At 34.3% G+C, this 14373-nt stretch overlaps 3 pseudogenes across 2 annotated transcripts; 2 read left to right on the plus strand and 1 right to left on the minus strand.

Moving 5' to 3' along the window:
* Nucleotides 1-4368: 4368 nt before the first annotated feature.
* Nucleotides 4369-8242, minus strand: LOC143551202 (putative pectate lyase 4; annotated as a pseudogene). The gene is made up of 5 exons (XR_013138461.1): nt 7909-8242; nt 5338-5689; nt 4983-5194; nt 4823-4891; nt 4369-4752 (listed from the first exon to the last, which is right to left on the minus strand). The product of XR_013138461.1 is annotated as a putative pectate lyase 4 (transcript).
* A 3701-nt stretch (nt 8243-11943) lies between these two features.
* LOC143551203 (protein CANDIDATE G-PROTEIN COUPLED RECEPTOR 7 pseudogene) lies at nt 11944-14076 on the plus strand (annotated as a pseudogene). Its single transcript, XR_013138462.1, has 2 exons — nt 11944-13101; nt 13564-14076. The product of XR_013138462.1 is annotated as a protein CANDIDATE G-PROTEIN COUPLED RECEPTOR 7 pseudogene (transcript).
* LOC143551181 (protein CANDIDATE G-PROTEIN COUPLED RECEPTOR 7 pseudogene) lies at nt 13585-13983 on the plus strand (annotated as a pseudogene).
* Nucleotides 14077-14373: the final 297 nt, after the last annotated feature.

Below are 14373 nucleotides of genomic sequence, written 5' to 3' on the forward strand. Positions count from 1 at the left end.
AATTGAACATTATATGGTATGAAATTGATGAGTTTGAATCATGAATTTTATGTTAGAATGATATTTAGATGCTAGGTTGAATGTTGGAACCGATAAATTGAATGTTTACATGAGTTGCTTGAATGCTGTTGCTGATGAAATCTGTAATGCTGTTTTGTTCAAACAATATTTTGATCATAACAGATGCAAATTGATCGTTTCTTGAGTCTAACATTAAGTTTAAAGAGTCTAGTTTCAAACCCCACTGGTTTCGTAATTTTTAGAGAAGTTTTGATTACCCAAACGTGAAAAATAAAACCGAAGGTCAAATCTGTTTTTGACTGACAGAGTTTAGGTCCACTTCTAAAGAGCATAACTCTATTGTTTTTGAAGTTTTAGACTTCATTCCTCTTTCTAATGAACATTTTAAGTGTCTAGAATATTTTCCAATTGGCCTTGTATGCAAATCCTGAGTAGTCAATTTTTGAGAAATTTTGACATTTACAAACTCTGAACAGTAAGTTTTAGATACCTTTGATAATTAGCATTTTAGTTGAAAACCTTATGCATACTTTAAAAATTTGAAAAAAATATATAAACACCTAAAGATGTTGAAGTAAATAGTGTTATTGTAGTGTTAAATTCCTAATAGACCCTTGTGAAAGTTTCATACCAACCCTGTGAAATTTATGAGAACCCAGACCAAGTATAAATCCTGAAAGATGGTTAGTTGTTTTTTCCGGTCACGATGGTGCAGCGGCGCTGCACAACTGGATATGGGTGAGAGTGAGACGTTGATGATGAAGATGCGAAATGACCTAATAATTTAATATTAGTATATTGGGCTTTTAATTGGTAAGTATCAACCGAGTAAAAAATAATAGGTCCATCACAATTCAAAGCCACACTATCTGACTATCACAATCAAAGGTATATTAATTAAAAGTTCTAAGTAAGTTTTAACTCAACCTTATTAGTGAAAAGTATATATTAATATTTAATGATAAAAATATAAGAGTACTTTAACCACTTATTTTTTTTATTAATTTAATTACACAGAAACACATTATATGGTAAATTGTACTTAAAACGATATGAAATGAGCACACCTTCTCTCGTACCAAATTTTTGGGACCTAGCAAATTATGATCACTATTCATGTTTTGATTTGCGTAATCAAATGAGTGATGAAAATTTAAGTGATAGTTGTATGTGCGTGAAGTCTGATAGTTGTATTTTAATTAATTTATAATGACGTTTCACGTGTTGTTTCTTGGTTATATGCTATTTTGTTTTCTTATCTTTTTTTTTATATGACGCGACCCTATATGACCAGGCTAGAACAACCAAACTGGACCCAAAATAAAAACTATATACTGATTTGACTCGACCCAAACAACCAAACCGGACCAAAAAATTTTATATAACTGAATACCGACTTAAAAAAAATTCCGACCCTTGTGAAAAAATTTCCTAGGTTTGCCACTGGTCATCGGTAGCTTAACCCAATTGTTAATAATAGATGAAATCAATTTAGCCATTCAACAATGAACCATTAAGTGCACCGAAGAGTTCGGAAACATTCCATACAACACACAAGTATCATCCCCAAAATTTATAGCTCTTGTTAGTACTTAGTAGTTTGGTTTTTGTTGATACACAATCAAATAGAAGTTTTCAAATGAAGCAGTTTATTTTTATCATAACCAAATTCAACCATAAAGACCCCTCAAGCACGGGATAGTTTTTAAACCTCAAGTAAGCAGAAACGAAAACAGATGCTCAATTCTCCTCAAATACACGTATAAGGTCTTCTTGGATACGGAAGTACAACTCGGCCACCCTTACAACATCACGTGTACTTCTAACGTTGCCTGCTAGAGGAAGTAAAAACGTGCTCATTGAACCAAAATAAAGCATCACAGAATTCACATACTCTGTCGCCGTCGCCATTATCTATGTAACATGACGAATTTACATGTGCATTACGAAGCAATGCAGCATGTTGAGATGCTTGCATAGATGATTGGCAATGATACTCGTTAGCAAGCGACGATGAGCCAATCCTCGGTCTTTTTCACGTGACATGTCAGTTGCAATCAACGCGTGGAATGCAATCAAACTTTCTTTGATTTTTGTTTTGAAGCCCTTTCAAACATATTGCAAATCGAGTTTTATCGAGTTGGTACGTCCCAATTCGCACCTAAACAACGCGTACCCGACTCTTTACAATTCACACCTATATCATACATATATTGCCTTGCTAGTAAAAAAATAAATATCTTTTAACATTTGTTTAAACCTCCTCTTTTGTTACATTCACAATTTGGCTTACTCCGTCTTGCACGACTAAATTGATAATATGCAAAACATGGCTATGGACAAAATCAACGTCGCATATCGGTTATAATGTTAGTTCTAGTTGCACAACCGCAACGGTATTGTTCGTTGTCAAAAGATATAGAAAACAACTTTTCTTCAAATTTAAAAGTTTCAATCACTTCTTTTAAAATTTGAAATTAATTGGGTGCGGTGCATCATGCATGGATACGGGAACAATTCTAAATCAATCTTACGCTTGTTCATTTGCAACGTATTTGGGTCTATCCAATGCGCGGTAACAAGGTACGAATCGGGTAAACCGTGAGGGGCCGACCAAACATCACAAGTCAAATTCACTCTGATTGCTAAACTTTAACAACCTATAATTAAACTTTGTTTCGCTTTTTTCCACACTTTTAGACTATCATGGTTGTAGAACGACTTACATTAGTATAACGCGGTTGTAGAACTTCTTGGATGAGACGCGCCAATCTTGGTTTGCCGAAGTGGTCATATGGCAAACCCTTATGAATCAAGCTTCCCAAACCGCCTTGACATCATAATGCCAAATAGTTACGCCGGTTGACCTCTGTGATTGACCTCGATCCGGAGTGTTCTTCAACACTTTACAAAACGTCTCCAAATGATTTTTTTTCTTTGTTATAAAATAAATACTTAAGCTCATATCGCGGTTGGGTTACGAGATTTCTCCTTGTTGTGAAACTATCAAAGCTCAATATTGCTTTCAAGACATCCGAATGTGGACTTCATCATCATTTATCAACGGTGAAACAAAACATAGTGGTAACAATTGGTTGTTGGCATCATTACTTAAAAGCTAACATAATATTTCTACTAGGGGGAACAAGCGCATTGCGGGGTACCCCTTTGGGTATAGTACCCGCAACCCATGGTTTGATCTCCATTTCAGGCAGCCAGAAACGGGTAGTAGTACATGATTGAAACACGTAGCCTTAGGAATCTCTTGAAAATTGCAACACTGATTAAATAAATAAAAGAAAGATTTTTTCGATCCTATTTAAAACCAATCTTTTTATTTTACCATTTTACACAAACCAAAATATAAACAATGAATATGGCCGAGATACTTACGTTGTGTTTCCAAGTTCATTAATGAGAGAAAGAAAAGAGAAGGAAAGATTTTCCTTCCCTTTATGTTCTTCTCTTTTCCCTTTCCTTTCTTTACTTTCAATTCATTCGAATTTGGCCAATTTAGGTAGCGTTTGGTATGCAAGAATGACAGGGGGAATGAAATGATTCATTATGTGGGAATGAAGAAAGTAGTGTTTGATTACTTAATGAAATGAAATCATTCATTACGCATAGAATCTCATTAATCAAAACCATTCTTTCCTACTCATCTTCATATCTCTCCCCTTACTTTCTATTTCCTTCTTTATAAAACTTGAGAACACAACTACAACTTTTTTTTCGTTCTTTCCTAATAAAAAGTTTGGAACACAACTTTTTTAATTTCCTTCCCTACAGTGAACTCGGGATACAAGACAAATAAAGAATTGCCGTACAGGGAGTTTGTTGGAATAAAAAAGAGGCAAGGAGAGGCTACCAAAGCGTTGTTGAGCACAACTAGATGTGGTGAAGCAAGTTATGTATGATCAGGAGTTGAAAAGGTTTAATCGCCCTCATGACAATTTGACTGGTCGGATGTTAGAAGTAACTCTAGAACGAAACGTCAAATATGGGAGAACTATGGGTTGGCATTGTGATTTTTAAACTTTCCGCACGTGCTTGTTTCTTTTAAGTTATCGTATTTTAATATAACATTTAAGTTTTAATGGAACAGTAATTTTTTTTCCCAATTTTAGTTGTTTAATTTTTATTTAAAAAAGGAAAAGGAAATTTTTTTTGAGGATACTTGAGAGGCTTGATGTGTCTTTGGTTCAAGTGCTTTTAGAGTAGTCACAACAAAATTAGATTTATACAGAAAACAAGATTCTGTACAAACAATAAAATCCCTGGACTTATATTTTATATGACTACATAACCCGATTAAACTCAACTTAAAGTTATTAAACTTACCGGATAAACCAATTAACCAATAACCTTACATTATTCAAACTTTAAACTTCTCCTTTATTTAAATTGTTTTTTTATCTCCCTTTCACGTGTGAATTAGGATTATTACCACAACTATAACATACTTCAAACACGTCATATATATATCTGGCATACAAAAAAATATGCAACTAGTTACGCTCCAGGCGGGCGTGGAACATTTTGCCATCCGGTACAATGTTTGAGAGCATGCTTGAGCTCTTTTGTTGCGGGTACAACCGTCCATGTCTGGTAGTGTTGGCTAGGGTGAAACATGGTACATATTGGTTCCAGTAAGTCCGATTCAGCATCGTTTAGAAATAGGTCACCCTCGGATATAATGGAGCCCGCATTCTCCTCATCTTTGTCAGCTGCCTGCACAACATAATACCATCTTATGGTAATCATGTATGTCTAAATAAGTATCATGAGAATACAAGCTTACCGTCTCAGGAATGTATCTAAAAGTCTCCTTCCTCCTGCCCGCTTCGTATATGTTGCATTGTGAGTAAATCTGAATCAACAAGTGGTACCATAATTACATATGTACTCCTAAGAACAAAAGTAGAAAACATAAAGCAATTAATCTAAAGTAGCAATGTGACCTCTGCGTCGACACTGGAAGCGACAGCATAAATGCCCCAGTCACGGGTGTAATTGTTGTATAGATGTACTTTAGCGAACCTAACACGTGGCTGCCGTTGTCTGGTTCCGTCAAAGAAACAATGGTGAATTGTGACAAAAAATACCTCTATCATCAATGTGGGAAGGGTTAGCTCCAATAAGCATTGTTTTGTCATGGTGTGAAAAGTGACACCTAATTGTACAAAATAAGGTGAAGTAACCACAAATTTAAACAAATAGAAGCATACCAAAAGAGTATCTCATCACGTTTTGTTACAACTGATTATCTTAGTTGTAACAAAACATGTTGCTATATACCCTAGAATAATTAGTTACCGGGAAATGGTTATGTTTGTGCTTTGGCGTGTAATATCAATCAACCCGTCTTTAAAATCTTTGAGGCTACAACGATCAATCCATATATGTTTTGAATCGGGCTTGATTTCAATGGCATCTAGTTCATCTTCTACACCGCCTTCAAACTCTAAGTTGGATATGATCACATGTTCACACGCTTTTAGCCTAAATCCGTGGCATGATAGCTTAATCCTTTGTCCTCGTCCATCAATGGTCTTGTACGAGGATACATCTAAATATGATGAAAGTTCAATAGTACCCGAAACATCAAAAACAATCCACAGAGGTTCTTTCTTGCGACATCCAGCTCGAAGTGATCCAGGTCCATCATCTACAATAGATTCAAAACTTATCATATCATACTTAAAAATCAAATGATTATATACATGTGTATCTACTGATTCTAGATAGAAACCAACTTTAAGTAGAAAGCCTTATATAAAACACTTATATATATACTGTATTATATATACTTATTCTCTCCCCCTAAATATGGTTATTTTTCATGCATTACATAGACGTATTTATGTGCTTGTCGCAATTTGCGAGCTGTCACGAGTTTTATGTGTGGCGAGTTACGGACTGAGAGGTCTTTGAAGGGTTCAGAGGCTTTGATTGTTCTGTAGGATTATGGGTACACCAAGTATATTTCATAAATCGGATTGTAAGTGTTCAATAAATAATATAAAATGCTGCTTAGAATGTTTAATAATTTAACGTCAACGTTTAATACGGTTAATGATTCAATTGTTCCTTTTGATATCGCTATAAGGCTAAGGTGAAGACCTCGGTTCAACACGATGACAAAAACTAACTACAAACACAAAGCAAAAGAAAAGTGAGAAACACACCGACAATTATTAAATACTAATTTCAAGAACCAAAATAACTACATTAATACTTAAGTTGTATTTAGGATAACTATTTTTAAAATTCTTAGATTTATAGAGTTGGGTTTAAATAAGAAGTTTGATTTTTGTAAAAATGCTAGAAAGGAGGGAATTTTTAGTGTACTATCTTAATATTAAAAACCCACTTAATTTAATTTCAAAATTCCACTTAATTAATCTTAAAAGCCCACTTAAATTTTCACTAATCTTACCTTGCCGAAAAAGTCTTCAGAAAAACTTCGCCGGAAAGTCACCGGTAAACAATCCTCGGAAAATTTCACTGGAAAATTCGCCGAAAAATTTACCGAAAATTCGCCGAAAAAACAATTACAGGAAATGATCAACCGAAATGGTCACCGGAAAAAACACAATGGAAAACACTATGAAAAATACAATGGAAAAAACACTATGAAAATAAAAACACAATGACAAAAACACAATTAAATAACACAATGTAAAAAACACTATGAAAATAATAGCACAATAACAAAAAACACAATTAAAACACAATGTAAAAAACACTATGAAAAACTAAAACACAATTGTATAACACAATTTGTAAAAAAACAATTTTGGTTAAACACAATTTGTAAAAAACCCACAATGTTTTTTATTTTTATATAGCAATATGGCACTCATATAAAAGATAAAAAAACACTCGTTATTAAGGTGAAATTGTTTAAAAAATGTCGTATAAAAAAATTTATGGACGTTTTAAAATGATGGGGGAATTTGACATATGTCTTGCATGTGGAGAGAGAAAGTCAATAAATATGTTATCTCTATTATGCCCTTACCCTTCTCTAATCTAATCTCAGCCGTTCAAGTCTAAAATGAATGAATAAGATTATTTCCTATCATTTCTAAAAAACTAATCTTTTTATTGTAACTCTACCCTAAATTTATAAAACTTATTTTTGATAAAAGTTTCCAAAAGTTATATCAATCAATATATATCACAAGGATTTAATTATCAAATCCCGGTATTTCTCGGTTTATGAGAAACAAGATAAACAAACTAATACAATATCAAATATAGTATACGAATAAATTTCACTATTTGTGATTTATTACACAAGAGTTTACTTTTTTAATTGCATGTAAACTGTATAATTTATTAATAATATGATAAAGTTATTGTATTATTTTTATGTTTATCAATTTTAATTGTTTCTATGTTATGTTTTCCTGAAACTCGTATAGTACACTAATCAAAACAAAAAATATAATAATTACTTATTAGTGTATTGTTTCTATTTAATAGGTTTCTTAACAATGTATGATAAGTTTATTGTTTTCTTTTTGTATTTTGCTTAATTGTATTATCTTGTCATCAATTATCATTTATATGTGTAGTACATGTTTCTCAAGCTAGTTATATATTTAATAAATAATAATGAGTCAAGCTCGAGCTTGAACTTTATTTTAAAGGGAGGGCTCGAGCTCGGCTCGTTGCATCTCTCATGCAAACTGCTACTTCATGATCAAATATACTGCTTTGATTCTGTTATAGTGGTCGGTTATTGTGTGCCTAATCGAGGCCATCTTAATCCCAATTCCCAACCCTCAAGACCGAATCATTGACTATGTCCACTATCAGTTATGTTTAGGCCAGTTTTGTCAATTATATATAGTTACGTTTGATGAATGTTTGACTGACCGGATAGCGTTGTAACATGATAGATCGCTCCATGAAGTCCACCAACAGCGAAGTGACCGAATCCCTCAGCTTGACCGGCTAGAGCCCGCAAGCTATGATCGACATTAGGGTAAAGAATCGATAATCCTGCCGTTTCGTTGGTCAATCCTGATGAGCATTTGAATGACCTAATAGTTTTGTAACACGATGGAGCAATCCGCAAAGCCCACCAATGGCAAAGTGACCGAACCCCTAAACTTGACTGACCTGATAGCGTTGTAACACGACTGTGAAGCCCGCCAATGGCCAAACGACCAACATGATGGTAAAGAGCTGACACAGCTGCCATGTTGTTACTCGCTAGGATTTGTAGTAATATCATTCAACACTTAGCCCCTTAGATTTATAATGTGATGGGAGATGTGGATTTGTCGTGTTTTGGTCACCAATAAAACGAGTGAACCCAGTTTATTGTTATCTAGAAGTTTAACACGGCCACGTTCACGTTTAAAATAATTTTAACGTTTAAAAAGACATATGCTTGAAATTTATTTCAAAATGACAATAGTTATAGTAATTATTATCTGTTCAATTATATAGTACTACCACTAAAAAAGAAAGAAAAATGATATAAAGGACATAAATTTGTGACCTACAAAACAAGTTGCAAAACCAACGACCGGCCGTCTTTCTTTCTACATTTTTTTTAAATATTAACATGCTCCTAAATACTCATGTAAGCAACCTATAACCGTGTTTGCAATAGGGGTGTTCTTCGGGTTAATTTCTTGGGTCGGGTTTTAAAGTTTTTAATCCAGACCCGAAACCCAACACAAATTTCTCAGGGTTTCTTCGCGTTCGGGTAATTCGGGTTGGGTTAATCGGGTTTCGAGCATCTTAGGAAAAAAACTACATTGCTGAATTTAAATGTAACATATTCTTCTTTACTCGTAATGTAAATAAACGAATAACAAAACAAAAATAAACCAATAAAACATCAAAAGAAGAGCAAAATTTAACGAAGTTCAACCATGATAAACAAGACCAACGTAATCGTCTTCAGTATGTCGTGTTGGGTGTTAGATTATAGTTGCTTTTAGCCATAAATTGAAACATTAGTAAACAATAAACAATCGATTCATTAAAATTGGAATGAGAAAGTCGGTTTGGACTAAATTATGATAATGTTAGCGGATAAGGCTTTAGCCTATAATACCTCAAAATATATATGGTTTAAAAACTAAAAGGTTTTTCAGGTTTTTCGGGTTGACCCAAAACCTAGAACTTGGACCCAAGAACCAATCCTAATTACTTCGGTTTGGGTTTCTCGGGTCGGGGTAGTTTGGGTTGGGCCACGAGTTTTTTCAGGTTGGGTATCGGGTACGAGTTTTTCAGGTTGGATTTCAGGTAAAATAACCGCCCTAGTTTGCTGGATATGAATAGAGGCGAGACAACTTACCACCTTGCCATGTTATGACAAAACCGCCGAATGTCTTAAGTCTCTTAGAGACCAAAACCAACTTAGCGATAAAAAATCAGTTGCCGTATTGGCGACTAAAATAAACATTTCATTTTACGGTTGTTGGTTTAGAAAAATGAAAATTATAAAATAGAATAAAGTTGGTCACTAGTCCGTGGGGAAAGTAATTTTAAAAGGTAAAGAGGCTAAAAATAAGTTCGTTGCAAACTAGTCCCAAATGATGAGAGCACAAAAACAACAATAAACAATGAATGCAGTAGCAAAACAACCGTATAAATACAATGGATTGAGCATTCACAACAACAAACTCATACAAAGCGCTACATCATCGACACATTATATTTCAAACTTTTCTAAAACACCTCAACTTTATTTCACAACAACAAACCTTATTAAAAAAAATATTAAATATATATACATATATGTAATATTATATGATATGGGTGTGTAAGAGAGAGATAGAGAGAGAGAGAGGAGGAGGACCAATACTCCAACTTCGCAGCAAGTTTGCATAACCAAACTTACAACAATTCTTAGGGCATGTCTGGGATTGCTTCTTTAAAATGTTTTTTTTTTGTTTTTTGGAGAGGCTAAATGTCCAAAATACCCCTCAAAAGCACCTAAAAAGCATTTTAATGCTCCACAATAGTAGAGTTCGGCTTCCTCAATGTCTGCAAGTTACCACATGGATTTGAACATTGGGGTGTGTAGCCCATTATGAATGTTCTAGTGGACACAACAAAACGGATGCAAAAGTTGTTGGAATGTTCTGGGGTTGGTTGAAGGTTTTTGGCTCAAGTCCAAGAAAGTAAAAAAATACGTCTTAAAAAAACAAGCCTTATCTAAACTTATACTTAAAAAAAGTTTTAGAATAACAATTAAACCATTTTTATACAATTAAACACGAAAGGTTTATTTTAAGCAAACCTCATTTCACAATTAATTATTTAAACCCAATAATCATTTAATTATAAAGCAAATTTGAAAAGTATGATGGTCTAAAGTCTAAACACAAAGAAAACCATCATTTAATAAAATGTAATAATAATTATTTTAACCATTAAAAAAACAAACCAGATAAAAAAAATTGAAAGAGCAACCTCTCTGATTAACCGCCTCCAAACATGAATTTATGCTATTAGTCTTTTAATTTTAATCAATGAATTTTGTTAGTTTAGAACTTTTATACTTATTTCAGATAACTTCAAATTACTTTTGAAGTTTTTAGTTAATTGTATTAGTATTTTTTTAAATTTATTTTATTCAATTAAATGAAATTATTTAAGAATGAAAAGATGAATATCATAGATTATGGCTAGTGAGCTTTAACTCAATTGACATTGGAGAAGAAATGAAGATTTAGGTTAGATACCATAATCGCTTAAGTTTGAATCCAATTACAACTGAGTTTTATCATAGTGTTGCCTTTGGGTGGGTTTTTCTTGAAACTAGCGATAGTGGGCTTGAGTTACCCAACACCGTCTGTAATTGTGGGTGTATGAAGTTGTCTTTAGTCATTTAGATTTTCAGACAGTCGGACTTTATTTATGGTTCGTTCAAGAAGATATATACCATTTTGGGATGTATGGAAATTAGGAACGACAGAAATTCGATTTGTTATGTGAAATAGAGATGTGTATGATTGGTGTGATGAACCACCCTTAATTAGCTTGATAATACCCACACCAAATAAATGACAACCGCCCCGAAAGCTCATGCATTTTCAAATGGTATCACTTTAATGCTATTAGATATTAAATTATATAATATATTGTTCTCGGTATATGTAATCAACATTTAGAGAGATCCTGGCCATTTAAACTCCTCAACTTTCAATCTTGGCTGTACAAAGTAGGAAAAAATTTATAGAAAGAGAAATTACAGACGGTTTGGATTCTTCCCTTATTTTCTCCCCCACGATGTCGGAAAACTCTTCAACCGGAGTTGTTCTCAACCTACATAGGATCTCTCCTCACTGCTTCACTATTTGGTAGCAACAGTCAGGTCGCGGTCGCAACTATCAGTTGCAGTATTTACGACCTTTCTTGTGGTCTCAAAAATCTGGTCGCAAATACATCAACCGTCGCAAATTGGTGGCAATAGGGCAACTGCGACCAGCCATTTTCCACCACGTTTTACGTAGCAAAATGGTCGCAACAAAGGAGTTGTGACCGTTTTGCGACCAAAATCGTGCTCACAAAATCCTTGTTTACTCGTAGTGTATGCTTGCTTAATCAAGAGACAATAGTTTGACGTGCCTTAAAGATACCTAAGAACCCGTTTGACTACATACCAGTGGTTTTTCAGTCGAGGAATGCATAAGCAGAGGATAAACATTACGTGAAGGTTACAGGCACTCATCGTGGATGGAATTCTTTGTTTTACATATTCGAGTTTATAAATACCGTCCTTTGGTTCACTGTGATACCGTTGATCGGTTCTGGATAGCCATATTTTAAACCGTTCTTGCTAAAAAAGGAAAATAAGGTTCTGACGATCGTGATCACGCTTCAGATTTTTTGGCTAACGTAGCGTCCATAGTGATCGGCGAAACCGATCCTTTGATGTGGAATCATCTTTGTTGGCAGACTTCATCTAGTAGGCTACCCTTCCTAGAATTAATAAGACTATTAGCCTCCTATAACGGATTGAAAACCAAGCTTAACATCTTGAACTCGTCAAATAATGAAATAAACCAGACCCGCATAACAAAGAATAGATGCATAAGTTAACCAGACCAACACCTACATATATGCCAGCTACTCATGTATAAATTGATAAGTATATAATGCCAACTCTCTTAACTACGGTGTAAAAACGTAGACATATCTTTATCTCACCCGTTATTTGAACAAAACCTTTCACTAAAAATGAGTGTTTTAGGGAAAACAGTCACCGCGTTTCTCCTCCTCATCTTCCTTTTCGCTACACCGTCCACTGCGGCCATCAAATCAATCAAGATCCAATCTGATAACCGACCCCTGATCCTCTTCCACAAGTTCGGGTTCACGCATACCGGCAACCTCTCCATCACCATCTCCAACGTGTCAGTCACTTCCACGGATTCCTCATATGATCCGTCACTCATAGGCTTCTACCTTCTTTCGGACTCAACGCTCATCCAACTCTTGCAACAAAGCCCCACTTTCTGCCTCATGGATCTCATGTTCGTCTCACTCCTTTTCACTTTCCGAGATATCTCTCCCTTACAGTCTTCCTACCATAACTGGTACCCTGTGACCAACCCGAACGAATACGCACTTTTCTTTGTCAACTGCAACCCACAAACACTTGCCACCATCAGACACCCCATGGACGTACGCACCGAACTCTACAACACCGAAAAAGGAACTACCAAAAACTATCTATCAGTCGGGTTAACGCAGCTCCCGTCTCTATACTTGATCTTCTCCATACTTTATCTATGTTTTATAGGGTGTTGGTTCAACGTGTGCTTTAAAAACAAGGGGTTTGTTCACCAGATTCATTTGTTAATGAGTTTGTTGCTTCTTTTTAAGGCACATAGTATGTTCCGGGCAGCGGTGGATGAATATTATGTGAAGGTTACAGGTAATGATCCTCTTGGACGGAATATTTTGTTTTAAATATTCCGGTTCATCACTTCTACGCTTTTGCTCACTGTGATCATCTTGATCGGTGCCGGATGGTCGTATTTGAAACCGTTCTTGCAAACCAAGGAAAAGAAAGTCTTTACAATCGTGATCCCATTCCAGGTTATTGTTATATATATATATATTATTTTATCATATCTTTTGAAGGGAAAAGTTAACGTACAAATGAAATTTACGTGCTAATTGTTCAAATCAAGTAGATTAACTATATATAAATATAGAGTAATTATGTAATTACATCACAGGTAATTATGTAAATACCGTGTGATGCAATTACATAGTTACTCTACTTGTATATATAATTACTCTACTTGATTCTGACAATTAACACGTTAATATTATTTGTATTTGATCCAAACTCAGTAAAATTATTACTAAAGTGTTATCATCCTGATCAGTACAGATTGATTATTATTTATTTTCAAGTTGTGATTGTTAGTTATTTTTCTATCAAAATGTTATGATCGTTATCTTTTCTTATATAAGATTAGGTATTCGGTTATTCAATATACAGAAAATATGGTTCAACAATAATGTTTCGTTTCTTTGAATTCTAATGCACAGGTTTTGGCTAATGTAGCTTCCATGGTGATCGAAAAAACCGGCCCTTATAGTAAAGATTGGGTGATATGGAATCAAGTATACATGTGGTCTGATGCCATATGTTATTGTGCTATTTTCTTCCCCATCGGGTGGTCGATTAAGTCGTTGAATGAGCTTTCTAAGACTGATCAGAAAGCTGATAGAAAATTGACTCTATATGTGCGGTTCTATCGCTTGGTTTTCGGATATTTCTTTTTCACAAGGATTAGTGTTGTTGTACTCATGGCCATTGCAACTTATGAGTACCAACGGGTGTCTATTGCAGCAGAGGCAGTGGCCAATCTTGTGTTGTATTTGGTGATGTTTTACATGTTCAGGCCAGTTGAGAAAAGCGAGTATGTTGTTCTTGAAGATAAAGAAGCATATGGGATGGCGAAGTGATAAAGAACTTGAGCTTCGAAAACTTCATGACGTTTTCCGAATATGTATATATATAAAATTCGTGTATGTATATATATATCAATCTCAGCTCACTTGTCATTAATTTTTGTTTCATTGTTCCGGTGGTTGCAAACTTGCAATGTTCATTTTTGAGTAATATCATGTGTTATATATAGTTTTATATAACTGTTTAATGTTTATAAAATCTAATAAGTTTTTATACCTATTTTAGTTTAATGATATTTATTTAGAATCTTTTCTATTTCCTGTTCGTTGCATAATATTATGACTCCGCTTGATTGTATTTAATCAATCGAATCAAGTCAAACAAACAACAAAAATATAGGGTAGATATGTAACTAACTAATTGGTTGGAAGAATATTCTTCAG

Source organism: Bidens hawaiensis, unplaced genomic scaffold (assembly GCF_021521415.1).
Source record: "Bidens hawaiensis isolate Kalapana, Puna unplaced genomic scaffold, B.hawaiensis_p1.1 tig00016274_1, whole genome shotgun sequence".
Lineage (NCBI taxonomy): Eukaryota > Viridiplantae > Streptophyta > Magnoliopsida > Asterales > Asteraceae > Bidens > Bidens hawaiensis.